We start from the raw sequence: 20,799 nt of genomic DNA on the forward strand, positions 1-20,799 counted from the left end.
CATATCATATCATTGCATTTATACTTTATTTAAAAAAAAAAAAATATCAAAAAAATTCAAAAACATGTATTTCCTTTTTATTCCCACTCCTACATGTACATTAAGGACAATGTCCAAAATAAAGTGGGGGATGAGAATTTATATTCCAAAAATGCATAAAAATTGAAAATTTTCGAAAAATCACAAAAATATGTCTTTTAATTTCATAAAAACAAAACGCATAAAATTTTTTAAAAAATTGAAAAATCCAAAAACATGTTCATTCCTTTTTAGTGTAGAATTGTATTGTATATACTTGTTTGCTTGTTTGTTTATCCTTTTTCACATTGATCGACTATGCCACATCTGAGACATGAGGATATTGAAGACCGCATGGTATGATCTTTTCAATCCCCTTTTTCCTCTTTATGTTAATGACTATGTGGCTTTATTTTGATGGATGCGGTATAAACAATGTGAATTTAGGATTGCATTTAGATTATTTGGCATACTAGTTGGTAGAAGCATATGCATTAGGATGTATATATGTTAGTTGCATCATGGCATGTAGTTTGCATGTTAGAAAAATTTTGTGAAACCGTCTACTTGGGAAACTTGACAAGTGTATATAGGCCCTAGTAGATGCTTTTTCTTCTTAAGACTTTGCTTGTTAGAATACTTGTAAAATACCCTAGGATGTGTCATGCTAGTATCCTTTGACCCATGGATTAAGGCTTAGTCAAGAGTACCTTGTGGTGTGATAACTTCTTGGCTACCGTTTATTCCAAGGTGACCCTTGAAACCATGCATCTATCATCCATGTTCTACCATACATTTTGTCATCAAAGGGAATAGGCACAAAAATTGTTCAAAAATTTGAGTTTAAGAAATGAAAAGAAGAGAAAAAGTTTGCAATTGCATCAAAAGAAAAGAGGAGTAACAAAAATGAAAACTCCTATGCTTCAAATATAAGCACCCTCGCTACAAATGGGGTAGCTTTGAAATTGTTCAAAAGAAAAATGCAAAAGTTGAAAAGTTGTCAAGTATTGAAATGCCAAACATCAAAAGAAATGGCAAAAAGAAAGTGTTCTCAAATGTTATATGCCACAAGAAATTGGGGGGAAAAACAAACAACAAAGCAAACTCCCAAATGAAACTCAAATATCTGTCGATCCCTTTATCCATCGTATCCACTTTTGTGCACGGTAGAGAGGGGACGACCCTTCTTCTTGTCTAGGAAAGAAGGGGAATTCCGCGATCCTCCAGTGTTTCTAACACCATAGGGAGTCTATTCTTGACAAAAGCATTTAGCGATTGAGGACAAAGGTACCCTAGCTTGACACAATTTGGAGGTGATTTATTAGTATCCTTCTAGGCTTAGTAGTTTGAAGAAATTGCATCTATGAAGGAGTGTGTACCCTTGAATTGCTTCCCTTGTAGATAATTTCCGACACTTAAATGAGGAAAGTGGCTATTCTTTTGTAGATGCATCCATAACTTGATTTTGTGTGCTTTAATGTTTGGATGTGTCGCCATTTTAGCAAGACCCACCTTGACTTGCAAGAAAGCTATCCTACCTCATGGTTGTCTTGTTGTGAGTTGAAGGGGCAGAGTGAGACCCGCTAATTGTCTCATATCGGCTATATTAGTAGGATAGTTTAAATAAGGGTCCTAGTTTAGTCACCTCTTTACTTGGGACGAGTCAAGGTTCGGTTTGGGGATGTTTGATGTGACTCATATTTGCGCATATTTAGTCCCCTAATTGAGCCTATTTTGCATACTATTATAACATTCCTTAGCCATTTTACCCGTCAAAACCTTCCTATTTGCTTTTCTAGTGCATTTCATATGTTTTGTAGAAAAGGAGATAAATGAGGGGAAAATTCCCGTCTCTCATGCTTATTTGGAAGGTTATTGACGATATTGGATGGACTAGTATGAAGAGGCAGCAAGAACGAGAGCCAACAACACAAGAATAAGGGGTATGCAAGAGGAGGAAAAGCAAGGAAGCCATTACATGAAGAAATTGCTCGGAACCCAAACTAAGAGTTGCTTCTTTGGCTCTGAAAGTATGCTAGATGAAATGGCGTCGAAAAATCAAGTGATCTAGGCTTTTGAATCACTCCAATAGGAGTACGGATGAGAAAATGACGTCCGTTTTATAATCCGAGCTCAAACAAAGAAGCTGTCCGCCAATCCGCTCGTCCCGAGACTCAAGACGCTCGTCCCCTGAGACAATCCCCTCGTCCCCCCTTCAAAGACACTCGTCTTCACTTCCTATTATCCAAGCATCCCGATGCCAAGACGCCCGTCTTGAGGCCTTATGATCTGAGCGTCCCGACCCCTTGGCCGCTCGGATTCCTTTCCAGTGCAACCGTCTCTCTTCTTGCTCCATTCGAGATGCGCATATTTTTGAAAGACTAGCTAAAAGGAGATCCGCATCTTTTCTTGAGAGGAGCAATTCCTCAAGGACTTAATCGTCATTTAAGCCCTTAGTAACCCTAATTTGTGCACCTAATCCCTACTATAAATACCCCATTTGTAATAACCAAACCACCAAGCTCTCTTAGTAGGAAATTCTCTTAGATTAGATTACGAGTAGATTAGAATAGATTAATCTCAATCTTTCCACAAAATTACACATTAATCTTTCCTTAATTATTGTTCAAGTTTATTATTGGGTAATTGAAGATTATTATGTTATTATTGGAGAATTGACAACTCTTCATCAATCAATCAAGTTCTCTTCTTTTATTCTTTGCTTTATTATTTGGAATCATCTCAAGTTTGGTATAATTCTTTTACCCTTTACTCTTTATTGTTTATTTCCTCATTCTCTTATGATGTTTACACTCGTTGTGATGATTGACACCATTAATGACATGTTTACCATGATAATAAGTGAGTAGTCTCTTTAGCTAGGATTAGTGGGTAATTAAGGGAGATAAACATGGGGAATAATCATGCTTAATCCTATATGTTTCCATAAATAAGTTGCTTGTTTGTTGTAATGTCAACCTATGCACATGTTATGTTTGACGAAATGCTAAGCCTATGAATCCTTGCATTTACAACCATCTCTTATCTATTGAACTTGACTTGTAAGATATAAACCAACTCGAGTCTTGTTAGACCATGCATAGAACTGATTAGGAGGAAACTAAGTCGACTTGTAGGTGTTGTACAAGCTAATCGATTCAGCTCCGGGACCCAACTCTTCCTAAGAACCGTAAGACATAAACCAACTCGGTTCCTTTACAACATAAATTGTTTGTAACTTTGTGAACATGTTTGTATGATCAACTCCCATGAATCCCCTATGAACCCATGACATCCTAGCACTTTTAATCAATTGTTCACATCCTTCCTTTTATTGCTTGTTTTACTTTATTGTTTGCATTAGCCTAGACACAACTACAAACCCAAACAAATTGTGACACTAGCATAAATTGAGATAGATAGACTTAGAACCCAAAGCACACCGTCCCATGGATCGACCTCGACTTATTGCTAAGTAGTTGTTTGTTGAGAATATAAATGTGTTTGATTGGGAGACACGACGACATCTCACCCATCCGTGTGACTAAATTTTAATACCTTGCTTATCTGAATAAGTTGTGCAGACAATGTTGAACACTATTCAATTGAATAAGATGAACATTGTATTTTGTCCCTAGTCACTTAATGAGGTGACGTCTCGGAGTGACTAGATTGTAAGTCGATTGATGGTTGTTCAACACCATAAGGTCATATGTGATGACTGGTCGATTACATAGGCAGAGTGTGTGACATTTTGCCGGACAGTGACCATTTAGAGAGTCCCTAAGTTCTATTATAGACGCCTGGTCGTGGCGGGGATCTCTAAGATGTTCTAATGAGTCGATTCTTTTGACTGAAGAATATTATCTGAGCAAGTGCAGTTTTCGAGTGACTTTGGTTTTTGTCCTAGGTCGTGCAGTGAAAAGAGGCCAAAAGGGCATTTACTAGGTCATGGTGAGCTGTATTGTGCAATAGGATAGAAAGGGCATACAGGAATTGTCCACCCACATTGGGTAACTATATCTCAACGCCACTCGAGGAGTTAATGACTACAAATGCGTGGCCACGCTCGGAAGTAATCTGTGAGAGATTTTTCCGGTCAGGTAGTCACACTCCCAATCGAGAAAACCACTCGCGATGTGTTCATGTGCAAGTGCGACCTGAAAGACACCTTGCATTGAGTGGGAGATTAAAACAGACAAGAGAATTGGTAGCGCACACCTTGTGTCGGACAAGTGGGAGATTGTTGGAGTTAGTGTCCTCCACAATAGTGCGTTGTCATATTAAATCTCATTAACGGAATATCATCAGATATTTATTTATTTGATCCTCATCAGTTGATTAACGTAAATCGATAACGGTTGGCTGATTAGAGTTTGACGTTATTGTCGTGAGACGGCGGTGATCAACTGACCCCTTTCGGTCACACCTATAGGAACGAACCCCAATTGATAACTAATTAATTGTATGAGATACAATTTATTTAGTCCCTTGATTTAAAGACTAAAAAGTTAGTCGATTATTTTTAGAGAGATTTCGAGTTGCGAACTCGAGGAGCGGCAGTTATTATTTAATTATGTGATAATTGAATAATAAATTTTGGGAGACGGGTTTTAGTTAATTAACTATTAATTTACTAAAATTGTACTAATTGATTAATGTGATTAATATTAGTACGTAAATAATATGTGTAGTGGTACACGTATATTTACGGAGTGAATTGGACGAATTAATTATGGAAGTATTTAAACATGAAACGATGTTTAAAATAAAAATTACACGGATTTGTGCGACAAATATAAGAACCAACATGGACCCGTAAATGGGCAAGTGGACCATGTAAAATAAGAGTAGTGGATGATTACTCACATAATCATTTCACCTTATTTTGTATACTACCATAATTTATCTTATATAAGATTTTGCATGTGATGTAAGATGAAAAATTTAAGACAAAGTTTGTCCACGCCAACACTCCATTTTCCACCCGCCACTTTCCCTTCCTTTTTACTCTACCTATTGTTCATTTCTACACTACAACATTCACTTATATTTTGCATGTGAACAATATCATTCATCTCTCTAAAAATAATTATCCATCTTTACTAAGTTTGTTAGTAAACACATATAATTACTAAGACTTGTTAGTAATATCATAAATAATATCAAGGGTTCAATATTAACAAGTTCTAGTTCAATACTTGTTATTATTTTTAGGTAAGTTCTTGGGTGCAACAAGAAGGAGATCTTCTCTTTGAAGATTAGTAAGGAGGATCATCTATTTGGAATAAGCTCAAGAACAAGCTAGTAAGGTGAACTAGTTTGTGCCCTTTTTACCACAAAATCAATGTAAGGAAATTGTTTTTCCTTATACTTTTTTTTATGCTTTCATATTAGCATGCATGTTACATACATCACCTAAATGACAAATTATGAGATAATTTAATTTTTATTAGAGAGTCTAATATGGATCTATGATCTTTCAAAATTATGGTAGAAGTCAAATGGGATCAAGAAATGCATCTTCAATGGGAACCTCCTCTTCATCTACTCAAAATCTTGAGCAAAGTGTGAATGATCTAACTCACCTAGTGAAGAACATGATGGTGAACAATCCAAACAAGGACGGAGGTCAAAGGAATCAAGAGGAATGCAACTATTGCCAAGGTCCTCATTTGGAGGAAGCTTGCCCCATTATGATTGAAGAAGGAATTGGGGTGGAAAATGTAAGTGCAATGGGTTATGGAAATTACAATGCTAGGAATCCTTCCGGGGGAGGATATTACAATTATGACCCTAGTGGTAACACTTACAATGTTGGGAGTAGAGACAATCCTCGACTTTGTTGGGGTGGTGACACCTCAAAGAGCTTTGTTAATGGCTAATTCAACCACTTGAGAGACCAAAATTCCCGACAAGGTCAAGGTTCAAATTCTCAAGGAAATAGGAATGGAAATTTCAACAACCAAGGTCGAAACCAAAACCAAGGTCAATCATCCCAATTTGGCAACCAAGGTAACAACACCAATTCTCAAAAGGAACCAAGTGTTCAAGACTTTCTTAAGAACATTTTGCAAGATCAAGTTAAAACAAACAAGAGGTTTGACAAGATTGAAGCCGACAAGGGTGTTAGTGATGCCAAGGTTGCCAACCTTGAGGTCCAACTTGGACAAATTGCCCAAGAACTTGCCAAACAAAACCAAAGGAATTCCACTTCTATTCCCACCACCACATTCCCTCCTAGGGAAAATGCTAGTGCTATGACATTAAGGAAGGGGATAACTTTAGAATCCCCTCCAAAGAAGAAGAGAAGGGGCAAGTTACAAGAAAGGATCATTGAAATTGAAGAGCAAATTGAAGAAGAGCTTGTGATTGAACAAGAGAAAGGGACATCTTCAAAAGCTAATGAGGAAGAAGAAAAGAATCCTTTGAGCATTGACAAAGGAAAGAAAGGAAGCACCAACACAAAGGATCAACTTGAAGGGATTGAAAAAGAGAATATGAACCGGAGGTACCATTTCCTAGTGCCCTCACAAGTCCCAAGAATTTCGATAAAGACTCCGATCTTTATGAGACTTTTAGGAAATGTGAGGTCAACATCCCTCTTTTTACTATCATTAACTCCGTCCCTAGGTATGCAAAAGTTCTCAAAGAACTTTGCACCCCTAAACGGAAGCCAAGGAAAGGAGTTGAAAGAGTCATGGTTATTAGGCATGTCTCGGCTATTTTCAAACGAAATCTTCCCAAAAAGTGTGATGATTCGGGCATGCTAACTATACCGTGCTTAATGGGAGGCAAAGCTTTTGCTAGAGCTATGCTAGACTCGGGGTCCTCTACAAATGTTATGCCTTATTAATTTATGAGACCTTAGAATTGCCTCCCTTGTCTAAGACCAATGTTGTGATCCAATTGGCGGACCGCTCTACAATTCACCCCAAAGGTCTTGTAGAAGATGTGTTGGTAGAGGTTGATAAATTCATGTTTCCGGCCGACTTTTATGTTTTGGACATGGAACCTGACTCCAAGGCTACACCCCTCTTGCTAGGGAGGCCTTTCATGAGAACCTCCAAAACAAAACTTAACATGTATGATGGAAATTTGACCATGGAATTTGAAGGGAAAATTTTGAAGTATAATGTGTATGAGACAATGAAAAAGACCGATGATTTGAGCTTTTGCTACTTTCTTGATAAAATTGAACCTTTGGCAAATCGAGTTTACCAATTGAGTCATAGGGACCCACTTGAAGTGGCCCTTACTAACAATGTCAAGAAGGACGGGTTGCGGTTTTTGTTGTCTCATGATGTGCAAGAAAGCGTGGAGGCATTGGAAAAGGAAGAACCATTAGAAGAATCTAAGGAAGAAAAAGAAATGAAAGAAATTGAGGAGGAAATGTCGAGCCAAGGCGCAGCCTGCGCAGCTCACCAACGCAGCCTGCATTGTTCCCAGCTCCACAATGTCTTATTTTTCCTCCTCTTCTTATGACTACCAATCCAAATTCCTTCCCCTAGAGGCCTCCCTTGAAAGACCACTCCGATCCATTATAAAGCCACCCACTCCCAATCTATAACCACTCCCCGACCACTTGAAGTACATTCTTCTTGGGGAAAACAACACTCTACCCCTTATAATCTCAAACCAACTTGATGGTGATCAAGAAAAGAGATTGGTGGATGTATTGCACAAGTACAAGGAAGCCTTTGGGTGGAGCATTGCGGATCTTAAGGGGATAAGCTCAAGCGTATGCATGCACAAGATCCGGTTGGAGGGGGAAGCAAAGCCGGTTCGGCAACCACAAAGAAGATCGAACCCACCAATGATGGAAGTGGTGAAAGAAGAGATCATCAAATTACTCCAAATGGGAATCATTTACCCCATTAGTGATTCTCAATGGGTAAGTCCCACTCAATGTGTACCAAAAAAGGGTAGTGTGACGGTAATCGAGAGCAAAGAAAGAGCTTTAATTCCCACCCGGATTCAAACCGGGTGGAGATTTTGCATCGATTATCGCCGCCTAAATGTTGTGACATTCAAAGACCATTTCCCTTTACCCTTTCTAGACCAAATGCTAGAGAGGCTAGGGGGAAAGGAATTCTATTGTTTCTTGGACGGATACTCCGGGTACTTTCAAATTCCCATACGCCCGGAGGATCAATCCAAGACAACATTCACATGCCCTTTCGGAACATATGCATACCGAAGATACCATTCGGTTTGTGTGATGCTCCGGGTAAATTTCAATGTTGTATGGTGAGTCTTTTCTCGGATCTTGTAGAAAGAGTCTTAGAGGTGTTCATGGACGACTTCACCGTCCATGGAGACAATTTTGAAGCTTTCTTGGACCACCTAAATATGGTCCTATCACGATGCACGAAGTCACACCTTGTGTTGAATTCCGAGAAATGTCAATTTATGGTTAAAAGCGGCATCGTGTTAGGTCACATAGTCTCAAAGAGAGGGATTGAGGTGGATGTGGCTAAGGTTGAAGTAATAAAAACCTTGCCATATCCCACTAATAATAGGGAGATAAGGTCGTTCCTAGGACACGCGGGCTTCTACCGTCGATTTATTAAGGACTTTTCCAAGATTGCTTACCCCTTGTGCAATCTTTTGCACAAGAATGTGGAGTTTATTTTTGATGATGCTTGTAGGTTGGCATTCAATTCTTTGAAGGAAAAGCTTGGGACGGCCCCGATAATTCAAGCTCCAAGATGGGACCTCCCTTTTGAAATCATGACCGATGCTAGCGATTATGCCCTTGGCGCGGTTTTAGGCCCAAGGGAAGGGAAGGTTTCTCATGTCATATAATATGCTTCTTCACTTTTGAATGATGCTCAACGGAAATACACCACCAGGGAAAAGGAATTCTTGGCGGTTGTGTATGTCATTGAAAAGTTCTGGGCTTATCTCTTGGGTGCCAAGGCCATCATTTATACCGATCACAAATCTATAAGACAACTTTTAGACAAGAAGGACATCAAAGCAAGGCTAATAAGATGGGTTCTTTTGTTGAGTGAGTTTGACATCGAGATTAAGGACAAGAAAGGGACTGCTAATGTGGTAGCCGACCATTTGAGTAGGCTTCACATCAATGAGGATCTAGTGAAGACCATGGGAGTAGTGGACGGTAGCTTACCACTTGAATCTCTATATTCTATGAAGGCCGTTGAGCCTTGGTATGCTAACCTTGTCAATTACATTGTAACAAAGAAGTTTCCAACCTCATTCTCATCAAGTCAAAGAAATAGGATAAAGGCCGATTCTAGATTCTACATATGGGATGACCCATACCTATAGAAGATGTGCCAAGATCAAGTCATTCGGCGTTGTGTACCGGATGTAGAAATTCAATCCATCCTCAAACATTGCCACGAGTACGCTTGTGGGGGTCACTTTGGGCCTCATAGAACGGCACGGAAGATCCTAGAGTGCGGGTTCTATTAGCCCAAATTGTTCAAAGATGCTCACATTTTCGTCAATACTTGCGATAGATGCCAACGTTTTCGCAACATCTCACGTAGAAACGAAATGCCCCAACAACCGATGCTTTATTTGGAGGTTTTCGATGTGGGGCATAAAATTCTTGGGACAATTCCCTAATTCCTATGGATACCACTACATCCTCTTGGCGGTTGATTACGTATCTAAGTGGGTGGAAGCCATTCCCACGAAATGTGATGATGCAAAGACGGTGAAAGCATTTGTCAAGAGCAACATATTTTCAAGGTTCGGATTCCCAAAGGCCATTGTTAGTGATAGGGGAACTCGTTTTTGAAACAAGGTGATCTCAACCTTGCTTCAAAAATATGGTGTGCTCCACAAGGTTTCTACGGCCTATCACCCCAAAAAAACGGCCAAGCGGAAGTCTCTAACCGAGAGATTAAGCATATCTTGGAAAGAACGGTCAATCCCGACCGAAAAGATTGGAGCAAGAGGATTGAAGATGCACTATGGGCTTATAGAACGGCTTATAAGACCCCAATCGACATGTCTCCATATAGGCTAATTTATGGGAAGGGATGCCACCTTCCCGTAGAAGTTGAACACAAAGACTATTGGGCAATCAAAGCTTTCATTCAAAATGTCAATGAGGCGGGATTACACCGAAAGCTTCAAATTCAAGAATTGGAAGAGCTTAGGCACAATGCCTATGACAATGCTAGCATTTACTAGGAGAAGGCTCGACCTTGGGATGATAAAATGGTGACAAGAAGGGTTTTTGAAGAGGGAGAAGATGTATTGGTTTTTCAAAGTCGTCTCAAGAACTTTCCCGGCAAGCTAAGGTCCAAGTGGTATGGGCCTTACAAAGTCAAGAAAGTCTTTCCACATGGAGCGGTGGAGGTGGAAGACTTGACCTCGGGGAAAGTGATAAAGGTCAATGGTCAAAGGTTGAAGCATTACTTCAAAGGAGTCGAGTTACAAGGTGACGGGATTAATTCTCCAACAATGACTATGTCGAGCCATCGACATTAAATAACGGCAAATTTGTAAATATTCTATCTCAATTTAATTGCTTTCCTAGCATAGTTTATTACCGCAATTTATTTCCTTGCATGTTAATTCCGTTTAATTAATTTAATTTGCATTGACATGTAAAAAGCACTTGAGGTTTGTTAAATGATGTATTGATTTGCAAAAACCCTCTTGGAAGGCGTGCCCAAGAGGAGATGAGAGCCGGGTTTAATTGACAAGTTCATTGGAGGAAACCAAGAAGAGGGATCAAGGAAAATAGGAGCCAAATTTGGCTAAGTGTAGAATTGAGAATAAAAAGAAATACGGAGCAAAAGTGCGAGCTGAAGCGCAGCCTGCGCAAACGGCTTGTGCAGCTGCGAACGATTGCGCAGGCAAGACAAAATATTGCGCCGCCTGCGCAGGTCTGTTGTCCCGTTTCTTTACCTTTCCCAATCCCGTCTTTTTCTTCATTGTTCACTCAAATTCTTCATCGACAAACACCCAAACCCACATCTCATTTATCTCAAAACCTATCAAATCATCTTGTTTCATCAACAAACCTCAATATTCTTTACCAAATTCTTCACAAAGTTCATTTTTGCTATCAAAAACACATTCAAACCTCCAAATTTCTGACAAAATCCCCCAATTTCCCAAGAACCCTAAAATTTTCCGGGTTAAATTGAAGCTTTCTCAAGTGGATTTCTGGGTCACAAGGGGGTTTTTATGCAACACCCTTCTTCATTCTAGCAAGTTTGAGAATTTCCGGGGAGGTATAACAACTTTCCTCCACTCTCTTTGCTTTCAATTAGTTTAATTCAATTTACATTAGTTAGTTGAGTTAAATCCTTGCTTTTGATTGATTCTTGGGGATTGTTGGCAATTATTTTATGTTAGGGAAGGAACAATTCAACAAAACTACCTTAAACAATCAAGTTTTTGCTAGTGCACATAAGGTGTTTGTTGAATTGCCCCATAGAAAAATTTTCAGATTTTGGTTGTTTTAAGTGTCTTTTGAAACTTTTGTAAGAAAGAAAAATGGTTTCTGGACTTGGAAAAGGGAAATCAAAGAAGAGAGGTGAGTCCTCAAACCAAGCACAATCCAATGCACCACCACCACCACCTAAGCCTTTTCGGGGGGATGAAGGGTTACCCACACAAGCCAAAAATTTCTTCAAGTTCCTTGAGAGCAAACCCTTGCCTATATCCAAATTTCTTCACCCGGGGAGGTTGAGGGATATGGGTATCTATGACCAAACCCTTGCCTTCCTAACCAAGGTAGGGCTTGAGAGGTACATGAACCTTCAACCAAATACTTACCCCGCCTATAATTTAGAATTCCTATCTACCGTCCATATCACGGGGGAAAAGGAGAGTGCTAGGGTGAATTTCCGGTTAAATAAAGTGTGGCACACTCTAACTTTCGAGAGGGTGAGGGAGATCTTAAGAGTTACTTGGGTTGCCCCCACGGGAAAAACTCACATGACGAATAATGACAAAACCTCTGCCATCACAAACCCCCCATCCGAATTACCCGGATGATATCTTGTTTCTTATTTTCGATGGGGGAGCCAACAAAGCTAAATGATGGTGTCCATGAGTGCATATGGGCGATGTTGCCCGAGGGGGAGGGGGTTCCGGATTGGGCTAAGCTCTTTGTGGTGAGTGCGTCGAAGCATAGAGAAAATAAGGGGAGTATAAATTATGGGGGTTTGGTCACTCTCTTTGTGGCTAGCTTGGTTGGTGTTGTTGGAATATGTGTCCTCCGACAATAATGCGATCACAACTGTTGATCATGATGATCACATGTTTAAGTCTCATTATAAAGAATACAATTGGGAAGTAATATTTTACTATCAACTGGTCCACACATATCGGTAATGATTGGCTGACAAGAGTTTGACATTACTGTCGTGCGACGGTGGTGATCAGTTGATCCCCTAGGTCATACCTAAAGAGCAACACTCTTAATGGATCAATTAATTAATCGTATAACGTTACGAGTTAATTAAATTATTTAAAATTGACGGACGATTTTGGAAGTAATATTTACGTGTCTCATTGAAATTTGATTAAATGAGATACGGTCTAAGTAATCGAATTGTTTCATTACTCAGATGAAATTATTGTTTAAGGAAACAATTTAAATTGAATGAATTATTATAAATACAAATTGTTGTGATTTATAATTGGTAAAATATTTTGGTACAAGTAATTATGAATTACTAGGTCGATTTTTGTATATGACGTATTTTTATTAATATGTTAATTTTTAATATGTTAAAAATACATAAAAAATTTATGTGACATGTGACATATTGACAAATTGACAAAAATAAAATGGATTCCATTTTACATATGTGCCGAAATGAAGAGGAGTTTTAGGATTATGTTGTGTTGATTATGTTAGTGGTAAACATGATCATTACCTACTAAACTAGCCATGCAAAATCTAGTTGTCATTGTGAAGACAAACTCAAGCATGCATTGGCTCCCCTCTCTTCCCTTACCCGGTTTTTCACAAAAGCAAAACCAAGGGTTTTGCCTTATAATTTATGATATATACATGATAACATAGTAGTGTATTCATTCATTCATCATCTATCAAAAATATTTTAGAGAGATAAAAATATTTTTCTTCCTTCTTATCCTTCTCCTAACCGGTTTTAGGAGACCAAAAAACCAAATATTTTGGGTCAATTTTTATGCTAAATTAATATTGTTCTAGTAAACATAATATTAATTTAATTAAGAGTTTGCTGATACGTGCCTAATATATAGTCTTTTTGGCCTATTTCAGCACGTATTTCTATGCATTTCTATACTATTTTTATGGTATTTTGCCCCGAATTGGCTACTTTGGTGTATTTTGTCCTTTTTGTAGGAATGATCGCGAAAGTGGTGGTACCATATCCCTTTTTGCCCTTTTTGCATGCATTTAGAGGAGACGGGATTGTCCCAGAGTAGAGTACCGCACTTGGAAGCGTCGTGGCACGCATTACGAGGCACTTGGGTGAAGACGTGAGCTGAATTGAAGATACAAGTGCTCGATCGAGTTGTTTGCTGGTCGATCGAGTGGTTTCTAGCCTCCCTGATGCTCGATCGAGCTATTCCTTACTCGATCGAGTAAGCTGCACATGACCAAGTCCTCGATCGAGTACCCATTTGGTAGATCGAGGGACTTCTGCTGAGATGTTGGTCGATCGAGTGGTTTAACCAACTCGATCGAGAGGTTTTCGACATTATGGGCTTTAATCAGTCCATGTTTTACTTTTCCGCATAAACTCTTGGTTGTTTTGGCTATTTAACCTATGATTTACTAGGTTAATAGCATCATCTCTTTTTTCATCTAAGCTTTTACATTAGAAAACTACTGCTACTTTCCTACGTTACTTTTTACTTTCGACTGCTACTCTTACTTTCGGGATTGCTTCATTGAATTTCGTGTTCTTTACGCCGGAATTTGCTTGGATTGTAATCTCCTCTCTTCCCTTACTAATAATTAACCTTCTTGTCGCATTAATTCCTTGCTTGCTTTATTTATTCTCTTGCCCTAATTTATCATTATTGCATTTTATCGTTCATTTCATTATGTTATCTGCTGGGAAATTGTTTGCTGTTAATTTAATTAAGAATATGAGTAGCTAAATCCCTTTCATGTTGGGATTAGGGGATCTGCGGTAGAAAAATGACGACGTAGTGAATGAATTGGACGAATTGATTAAGAGACCTTGTCACTATAGCAATTTAATCGTAATTCCCGACCTAGTTGAGTGCACGCTTCTATGTCACCCATTAAACTGGCTACAATTAATCCTGGATCGAAAGATTGGACTAAATAGGCCTGCTATAAACATTAGACTACCCTAATGAGGACGAAAGTTAAGTTAGTGGTATTTTAGGGTAGGAAGTGGACCGAAAGGACCTTCTAACATCCGTCTCACATTAATTCGTCTGAGTCATTTACTGCTGAGTTGTTGGACTACCGTAGTGAACCGAAATCCCGACATGTCCCTCTCTTCTTGATAGTTGAATCGTAATTTACCGCTTTAATTCTCGTAGTTTAGAAATCAAAATTTAAACAACCCCCAATTGTTACCATAGGATTAGAATAGACAGCTATAATTACATTTCCTCCCTGTGGATTCGATACTCGACTGCCTCTGCTACATTTTAGTTGAGACCGTTAGGTTTTATCTTTGATAAGGTTGCGATAGCCGTGTCAAATTTTGGCGCCGTTTCCGGGGAGGCAATTGTTCAATTTTATTAGTTGTTTCGTTTTAATCCTGTTTCGGTCTAAGGGACACCCGTTCCTTGGACTATTCTCATTTCTTGTTGTAGTTTCTTCTTATGCGCAGGTCGCAAGGTGGTCCACTACTACCATTCGATCCCGAGATTGAAAGATCTCTGCACGTAAAGAGGAGATTGTTCCAAGATCAACAGTTAGAGGAAGAGTCCAGTTCTCGTTCCAATTACTACGAGAACGAACTGTTCGAGGACAACCCACCGTCTTCTCCAGTTTCTACCTTATCAGTTGAAACCGTCACTTTTCCAGACATTCCTGAGATGGCCGAAGAAGCGACCATTGCTAGTCACTCTGAACCTACAGCAGCGAATCTCTACAAGGGATTCACGTTACCAGGGGAGGCAAGAAAATTCGAGCCAAAGTCGTCCCTTATAAATTTGGTCGAGAGGAATCTATTTGGGGGAGCTGCAAATGAAGATGCAGCCAAGCACATGGAAATATTCATTGATTATTGCAGTTCTATGTCTCCACCAACTGGCGTGACTCCTGACCAAGTGAAAGAAATCATGTTCATTTTCTCACTCCGCGATGCTGCAAGGGAGTGGTATAGGGATTTGGACCGGGCAGCTGAGGGGATAACTGACTGGAATTCGCTAGCTTTGGCGTTTTACAAGAAGTATTTCTCCGCTTCAAAGACTATCGCCATTAGAGCTCAGATAACGAGATTTAAACAAGGGCCTGACGAGACCTTCCACGAGGCATGAGTTCGATTCAAGAAGCTAGTGCGCACCATACCGCACCATGGGATAGAAAAATGGAGCTTGTGCAACCATTTTTATAATGGTTTATATGATGATCACAGGGCCGTTTTAGATGTCACGCAATGGCCGTTTCTTTGAAAATTTGGGAGCTACAAGGGGTGGAAGATCATTGATGATCTGGCCACCCATAAAGCTGAATATGGGAACTCGAGAGGAAACCAAAGAAGAGCCGCCGAATCTACTGTCATCGCGGCACTTGAAGCCCCCACCGCAAGGTTTGACAAGTATGAGCTAGGAGGGGTTTCTAAGGGGGCATGTACCAGGTAAACGCCGTGTGATGACGGTCCTTTCGTCGTAGAAGATGTGGGGGAGATGGACATGTCTCGGATCATTGTCCTAGTCCTTTTGAGCAATGCGCGCCTTTCAACATTACAGGCGGAACAACGATTACTACGAGCCGAATATCCATCCCAATTTGAGGTGGAGCAATCAGAACGTGCTCAATCCCACGGCTCCTCCAACGCAACAGCCATATATTCCTCCGCACCAGAAGCAACAAGGCTATCAGAAGCCTCCATCCTTCAACCCTCCTAACCAAGGTGCATCATCCTCTAGTGGGGTGAGTGAGATGGGTGAGTTAAAGTCCATGATGCAGTCCATTGCAAAGCAATTACAAGATAAGAACACGGCATTCAAGGCACTTGAGACTCAAGTTGCCCAACTTGCTGCAAATCAATCTCCGAGGAAGGCGGGTCAATTACCGACTCAAAATGAGAAGAACCCACATGAGACGGTAAACCTGATCGAATTGAGAAGCGGTCTTTCTTATGAGGGACCAGAAGTGAAGAAATCAGACCCGAAGATAGCTGTAACTGATGATGAACAATGTTCTGCCAAGAAAAAAGGGCTCACGACAAAGGAATTGCTCGATCGACTGAAAGCTGGTGTTCGATCGAGTGAAAATGGCGAGGGAAGCCCTCGATCGAGTAGTTTTTCTGCTCGATCGAGTGAACAGGAAGCTGAGGTTGATCGATCGAGTGGCAATGTTACTCGATCGTCTGAAGTTGATGAAGAAACTGCTCGATCGAGTGAGCACATTGCTCGATCGAGTGATATTGATGACGGGAAGCTTATTCGAGAGCCTGCTAGTGCTCGTTTAAGCGAGAAATCACCAGAAAGACCTCGTTCGAGAGGTAAGAGGCGTCCAAAGGATACCGAACTTGCACCAGAAGACACTTTGGAAGCGATAAACAAGGGACTCGAGATACCTATCACGGTTCCCTTCCCGAGGCGGCTGCAGAATACCAAAGTTAATCAACAGTTTGGCAAATTTGTTGAACTTTTGAAGAATTTGGAAGTTTCCGTGCCGTTCGAGTTGCGACTAAGGTACCCTCTTATTTAAGATTTATGAAAGAAATTTTAGCACGTAAGAGGACTATAAATGACAGTGAGACCGTAGCTTTGATCGAGGTGGGGTCACCCTATTTCAAAATAAGTTACCCCTAAGCAATCGGACCGGGTAGTTTCTCAATTCCGTGTCACATCGGTATGCGGTGATTGATAATGCGCTATGAGATATAGGCGCTAGCGTAAGTGTCTTACCTTTGTCTCTGGCTAAGAGACTTGGTTTGACAAAACCGAGTTGCACCAACATGATGTCAAATGGCCGACCGTGATCTGTCACGGCCATTAGGTATAGTAGAAGACGTACTGTCCCGGATCGGGAAGTTCTTTATTCCGTCGATTTTGTTGTCTTAGATATCCCCAGAAGATGCACACACCCCTATTATTTTAGGGAGACCATTTCTATCCTTTGCCGTGCGGTGATAGACGTCGTGGGAAGACTTTGACATTTCGGGTAGGGGATGAGGAGCGATTTTCATCACCCAAGTTCCGGAGAGCTCCCATGCAAGTTCAACCTTGCAATGCTCTTTCTTCTATTGTCCCTAATGTTGACACTCGGATGAACATTTGGAAACTATTCTTTGTTATTGTTAACCCTCCGCCTCAGTTGAGAGCAAGAAGGAGGCAAGTTCGTCATTGTCCTTACTGCAGGTACAGATGAAAGTGAGGATGGGACTGTCAAAGGACATGGTGTGGCCATTATCAATCAAAGTGGCAGCAAGGATGTCAAAGAAGATGACAAAGGAGCGAGAACGAAGAAAGTTCGAACTTACATAGATTGGAACTACATTCCTCCTACTGTCGCAAATGGTGATTCAAGCTCATGGAAGATGAAGAGGTCGGTCAGTATCGCTGAAGTGACGTCCTCCAGTCAGAAGCCCACGAAAGGGCTACTGAAAGCTGATGACAATTAAACGGGGAAATGCCCCGTGTAACAAATTGTAATAGACAATTCGTTGAATTCCTTTAAACATTGCATTATTACGTTTTAATTAGGACAATTAGTTTAGACAATTTTTAGCATAGACTAAGACTATACATTTGTATTTTCTGCGTATTTGGTATTTTGGGATGTGTTTGGATGTGTTTATGCAGGTTTGGGGAAGTTTCACGCATTTCGAGGAAGTAAAGACGGGAATTCATTGAGTCTACAAGAGGAAATCCTCGATCGAGTACTTTTTGTACTCGATCGAGTGGACATTGGGTCGATCGAGCTGTTTGGTTACTCGATCGAGGAAGGCCAATGAGGAATAGGTCGATCGAGTGGATCTTTGACTCGATCGAGCATAGGGACATCGAAAGTCCTCGATCGAGTGATTTAAAAACCACTCGATCGAGTGGTATGAACAAGACACGGGAGTTTTCTTTCTTAAAACTCTTATTTTCCTAATTCTATTTTCATTTCACCCTAATTCCGTTTAACCCCCTCCCTAATTGCGATTTTCACTCCCCCAAATCCCCATTTTCTTGCCCAAAATCACCAAATCCGTCACCTACATTCCATTGCTAGCACTTTAATCTTCAATAGCCCCTTGTTTTTCCCTCTATTTGTGTTCATCTTCACTGTTTTTAAAGGGAATTAGGGTTTGCGGTTTTTTTCGATTAAAATCCGCCCTCATTGCTTGTTTATTTGAAGTTTAATTGCTGTTATAGGATCATCATCATCAAGTAAGTGTCTCATTCACACTCTTTGCATTTTCTCTTTGATTAATTCGAATTTTATGAGGTGAATTTGAATTAGGGTTCGAAAATCCATGTCTAGTCGATTTTGTTTCGATTTAATTGTGTTTATATACCCTTAATTAGCTTGTTGATGATCTTTTCGCAATTCCTCGCTGTTGTTACATGTTTAACTCGAATTTTGCGCGAGATTCCGCGACTAGGGCTTCTCGGTCGAATTTTTCATTGCTAGACGGTTTTTATTTGCCATGCTTTGTCTAATCGCAGAGTTCTTGCCTACTTGTTGCTGCTGTTATCTGTTTTTCCGTCCCCTATCGCCATTATATGCTGTAAATCATTGGGAATCTTGTCATGTGAGTGTTTTTCGTCTGCTAGGAGTCCCACATGCTTTCATATGCGGCTTTCATGCCTCTTAGTCTCCTTTAGCAGTCATTTTTTTGTCACATTATCACCATTCACCTGTTGCAAATTCGAAAATCCAGAGGAATTGTTGGGATTTTACTTCTTTGTAGAGTCGATTTTTTCGACTTTTAGGCACTTACATCTTTGTCACATCTTTGGTTAACGCATTATTTTAACCACGGTTAGCAGCCGTTCTTTCTTATTTAGTCCCTTGATTTGATTGCAGGATGGATGCTAGTTCCTTGCCTTCCACTAGTACGTCCTCCGGCCGTCCAGTGAGCGAGTCGGTGGTCCCCTTGTCACCACTACTTCACCCTAGCCACCACTCCCGCCAGGCCCTTCTCCATGCCTTGGGACGAGAGGACTCACCCCTCGTTTCCCGACGCCGGTATCTGCCACCGAGGCCGCATCGCGGGCTAGCGATTAGCCATCACTTCCGGCCCTTCGAGGTCGATGTTACGGGAGAGGGCACTCTCACCCCTTTACCGCGGATGCCCACGGTACGTTTTACTTCAGCGGACCACCGGACTCGGTTGGCCGCTTTACTTCGTTGCCCCCTCTCCTCCACCCGTTTCCTTGCACGGACTGACCTAGAGACCTTAGGAATTTTTGAGGAGGTCTGTAGTTTGTTGAACGGGACGGGTATGTCGGGTCTGATCACCATGCAGGAAGCTACTATTCGTACCTCTACATACGAGTTTTTCAGCTCCTATTCTTTTGACACCGACTCTTACGATGCTGACCACTCCAGTTCTTGCATTCACTTTCGACTCCGCAATGAGTCGCACCACTGGACTTTGGCCAGGTTTGGGCAGGTTTTAGGCCTAGTTAGTGACGGTCCCACCGACCCACCTCGAGACCTCCTTCAGCCACTTTGGGCTGCACTTTCTCACACCCTCTTCCCTTCACGGAAGGGAGCTCACGTTCACTTACCTGCCCCCCGTTACTACTTGCGTCTGATAGGAGAGACCATTTTTGGGCGACCTGAGCCCAATAACGTGACCAACACTGAGCTAGCGATTCTCGCGGGGTACCTCAACATTGACTACGGTACCCCGTTTGTTCTAAACATTGCCTATCTAGTAGCTCAGCATTGGAACGGAATTGGGACTCGGGTCAAGACCGCTGTTGTCTGCGGCGGGCTAGTGACTAGGATTGCCCGCCACCTTTACCCCACTGAGCCTGGACTTACTGCACCCGATAGGATGGCTTACCTTGACTTGGGAGCCATGACCGACTTCGCCTGGTTCCCAAAGGCGAAGGGGAGCGCGAGGACGTGGAAGATTTGTGGTTCCACGTCTGTTACCTTGCCGTGCTCTACCCTTCCCCCACTCTTACCGCTCCCGTCTACTGCTGAGGGAGCGAGGCCACCTCCACCCACCTACCACCTTACACTTACCCCTACTTCTTCTTCTAGGAAGAGGAAGCGGGAGGCCGGAGCATCTTCTAGCTCTCAGACTCAGACTCAGACTGGACCCACACAGACTCCCACACCTACACCTTCACTCACTCCACCTCCTTCCGATCCGGCCTTTCCGGCCAATTTTGTCAGCCCTCCTGTTTTAGGGGCGCCCGAGGTCCTGGACCAAGGGCGTCGTGATGCCCTGCTTTTGGATATGTGCAGGTACATTACTGAGATGAGACGGGATATGGCTTTGGCTGTATTCCCGCTCTACGAGTACCACATCCGAGCACGGCGACCAGTTCCAGCAGGGTGGCCACATCCCTCCTTCTACCGATACCCAGCGGACGGGTACCCTCCACTACCTTCTGACTCAGAGGAGGAGGCGGAGGAGACACCGGTAGCACGAGAGGTGCGGTTACGGGCTGAGCAGG

Source organism: Silene latifolia, chromosome X (assembly GCF_048544455.1).
Source record: "Silene latifolia isolate original U9 population chromosome X, ASM4854445v1, whole genome shotgun sequence".
Taxonomy (NCBI): Eukaryota; Viridiplantae; Streptophyta; class Magnoliopsida; order Caryophyllales; family Caryophyllaceae; genus Silene; species Silene latifolia.